The following is a 4,460-nucleotide window of genomic DNA, read 5'->3' as shown; positions in this document are numbered from 1 at the left end:
GCTTCCTGGTTCAATTTCACTTATTCCATTGTCCTCTCTTCACTCCTAGCCATTCCTCTTTGCTTCAACCTTTCTCCAAGCTTTCTTCACCTATCATTAATCAACCAAACTCATCAAAGCTATGCTCAAAATCATGAGATATTCATTCTTTCATAATATGCAACAAATATAGCATAAAACCTCATGAAATGGCATAAATTCATATATGGTTGGTTCAATCAAGGGGAACATGAAAATCTACTCAATTAGCTTGCTTGTTGCTCAAGAAAGTGCATAATTCTAATGAAAACAAAAGAAAAAGACTAGTTAAAATAGGCTAGGATGACTTGTCATCAGCTACCATCCGTCCTCTCAGTGAAAATGGTCCAAATGCGCTGTCACCGTACGGCTAATCATCTGTCGGTTCTCACTCATGCTGGAATAGGATCCATTGATCTTTTTGCGTCTGTCACTACGTCCAGCACTTGTGAGTTTGAAGCTCGTCACAGTCATCCTATCCCAGATCTTACTCAGAATACCACAGACAAGGTTTAGACGTTTCGGATCTCAAGAATGCTGCCAATTGATTCTAGCTTATACCACGAAGACTCTGATCTGAACCAGGAAGCTAAGAGATAAGCACTCAGTCTAAGGTAGAACGGAGGTGGTTGTCAGGCACGCGTTCATAGGTTGAGAATGGTGATGAGTGTCACAGATCATCACATTCATCAAGTTGAAGTACGAGTGACTATCTTAGAATGGAAGCAAGCCTGATTGAATAGAAAACAGTAGTAATTGCATTAATTCATCAAAACACAGCAGAGCTCCTCACCCCCAACCATGGGGTTTAGAGACTCATGCCATAGAAGATACAATATGAAATGTGTAGAGTGTCATGAGGTACAAGATGAATCACTAAAAGTAGTTTTTATAATAAACTAGTGACCTAGGGTTACAGAAAGTGAGTAAGCTAGAATAGTTAGTGTAGAAATCTACTTTCGGGGCCCACTTGGTGTGTGCTTGGGCTGAGTATTGAAGCTTTCACGTGTAGAGACCTTTCTTGGAGTTAAACGTCAGCTTTTGTGCCAGTTTGGGCGTTTAACTCCAGCTTTCATGCCAGTTCTGGCGTTTTGACGCTAGAATTTCTATGCTGACTTGGAACGCCGGTTTGGGCCATTAAATATCAAGCAAAGTATGGATTATTATATATTGCTGGAAAGCCTAGGATGTCTACTTTCCAACGCAATTGAGAGCGCACCAATTGGGCTCCTGTAGCTCCAGAAAATCTACTTCGAATGCAGGGAGGTCAGAATCTAACAGCATCTGCAGTCCTTTTTCAGCCTCTGAATCAGATTTTTGCTCAGGTCCCTCAATTTCAGCCAGAAAATACCTGAAATCATAGAAAACACACAAACTCATAGTAAATCCCAGAAATGTGATTTTTATTTAAAAACTAATAAAAATATAATAAAAAGTAATTAAAACATACTAAAAACTACCTAAAAACAATGCCAAAAAGCGTATAAATTATCCGCTCATCAAAGAGCGTAACCGAAACCCTTAACGTCTCCGAAATTCAATCGTTCGTAACTATCAATCCGGAGCTCCGTTTGATGAACCGTCAGCGGCCAGGTGTTCATCTCAGAATTCTTTACAAAATTTGCATATCAATTTGGTGAGAATCTATCAATTTCTTACTCATCCACTCTTCCCTAATTTCGAAATTTAAGGTTTTGAGTTTTATAGATTATGTGATTTTGACATTCTAGGCTTGAGTTAGCTTGAGGAAATTATTGGGTTTTATTCATTTGAGCTGTGGGTAAGGTAAGAAACTCCTATTTCTTGGTAAATTTCTAATTTAGTAAACTCTATGTTGATTATAATGATATTGTGTGAATTAGATTGTGTTCTTGCTAATTTGGAGTTCAATTGGGTGGTTAGAAACAAAATTCGGGTGATTAAGCTTGAGGAATTGACGTTTGGAAGTTTAGAGCTTGTGAAAGGAGAGGTTTCTGAGGTGTTCCAAGCTTACGGAGGAATCAGACAAGGTATGGTTTTGGTTTCTCATAGATAATATATAATGTTTTGGTGAAAACATAGGCTAGATGACCATAGGATAGGTTGGAAATGTGGGAATATGTTAATACTAGTAACCTTGATAGAAATATGGAATTATATTGCAAATGAGTTGATGAATAATGATTTTGTTGAGTTGGTTGTAGAAATTGTGTTAATTAATGTTGTTGATGGGAGTTGATGAATGATTATTGATGATGAAAGATTGAGGATTGGTTGAGTTATATATATATGTGTGTATTTGTTGAGTAATGAATAAATTGAGAGTTAGAAATAATTTTGATATTGGAATTGGTTTGATTTATTAGAAATAATTTGAAAAGGGTTTGAAAGGTGGTTTGGTTGGGACCCGAGTAGGGTGGCAAAGTCCAAATTTTAAAAGAGATGCTGTCAAAATTTTTATAAAAATTGGAGATTTAGTTTGAAGTATTATTTAGATAAATATGGATAAAAGAATTATATTATTTGACTTTTATTTATAAAGAAAAGAAATGCATTATGTTTTGGAACTTGATTTATTAAGAAAAGTATTATATTTTGAGTTTTATTTAGTTAAGAAGAGAATTATGTTTTGAGTATGAATTATTGATGAACGGAATGGGAGGTGTGATGATGATAATTGTTGAATGAATTGAATGATGAAGAGGATGAATTTGATATGAAATTATTTTGTGGGGATCGTGGTTATTTACCGCCTACCAAATTTTAAAGAAAATTATTTTGTGGGAATCGTGGTTATTTACTGCTCACTTGTGTGCTATTTTCCAATTGAAAACGTCTGTGGGGATCGAGGTGGTTTACCGTTCGCAGATGGTGGGAATTGAGGTGGTTTATCGCCCACCAGGTGAGGATCGTGGTACTATACCGCTCACCAGTTTTCAAGACTACGATGTCCGGATCAGCTATTGGACATGTTGGGTTAGCTATATAACCGACAGATGAGGCTCATCAACCATAGGGCAGACATACATCATTTTCATATGTGTATTTTGTTTGATTATGCATTAATTGGGCTTATCTACGTGATTATTATGCTTACCTGTTATATTTGCTATCTGCTATATCTGTATCCTACTTCTGTTTGCTTTGTCTGTATTGCTTGTCTGTGTGCTGGAGTTTTAGAGGATTGGAGGAAGGCAGAAATTAGGGCTTAAGTTAGAAAGGAATTAGAAATAAGAACCTTAGATAACCTACTCTGTTTATGGTTTTCCATTTATAATCTTTAAGATTTAAATTTGAGTGTTGGAGTTCTAGGAGTGCCTCTAGCTTTCCCGGGACCTTATATATTATGTATGTGGACACCATTACCATGATAAGAACCTCCGATTCTCATTGCATATCTATGTTGTTGTTTTCAGATGCAGGTCGAGATGTGCCTCGGTAAGTATCTGGAGGTTTCTCTGGCAAGTGAAGTTGGGAAGTTATATTTTGGGGTTATCTGTTATGTATTTTTTGTTCATAGATTCTCTTGTGTGTGTGTGTGTGTGTGTGTGTATATATATATATATATATCTATATATATGATGTTTAATCCTCTTAGAGGCTTTTTGGAGAACTAGATATTTTTTTTATGCATGTTGGGTTATCTTGGGATATATACTTATGTTTATATATGTATTTATACTCCGGCCAGTCTTAACTTCGCAGGTTGCATCCGGAGCTTGATATTCTGTATTTTGGTACTCAGCTCTTTGTATATACTCACATCTTACCTTTATCTTTTCTCCGGTTTTACGTTTATGAGTGTAATGTGCTTTTCTTTTCGTGGTTTTTGCTTGAACCTTTCTTCAAGGCTCTTCGAATATTATAATCCTTCAATTATATTATGTATGTATATTTTATTCTTAGAGGTCGTAATACCTCACCACCTCTGTTTTACGACTTAAGCGTAAAGCTCTGTGTAGTATGTTACATATGGTCTCACTAAACCCTTGTGTTTAGTTATTTTTGTGAACCCTAGGTTTGATGTTGGTATGTTGTATGATATTAGATTGAGTTTTGGTGTTTGTTGGAGTTGGTTTGAGGCTTTTGGATCGAGCTTGGTAGCTTCATTTTGGTGTTTGGTGTATTTTGGGAATCGGCCAAGGTATGGTTTCGGTTTCTTTATGTAATATGTAATGTTTCTGGACATTTAGGCTAATGGCCTTTAAGATAGGTTTTAATGATGTGGTTGTATAATTAATTGTATGTAAATATTATGCTTGATGATGGTTTGGATGGAGGTTAAATAAGTTTGCACACATATATATATATATATATATATATATATATATATATATATATATATATATATATATATATATATATACATATACATATATGTTGGTAAATGATGATTATTAATAGGTATGATGTCTTTGATGAGTTATGATGGTGGGTGTGTTTGAAGATGAATGTTGATGATG

Source organism: Arachis hypogaea, chromosome 18, assembly GCF_003086295.3.
Source record: "Arachis hypogaea cultivar Tifrunner chromosome 18, arahy.Tifrunner.gnm2.J5K5, whole genome shotgun sequence".
Lineage (NCBI taxonomy): Eukaryota > Viridiplantae > Streptophyta > Magnoliopsida > Fabales > Fabaceae > Arachis > Arachis hypogaea.
Note: the sequence above shows the minus strand (reverse complement) of the source record.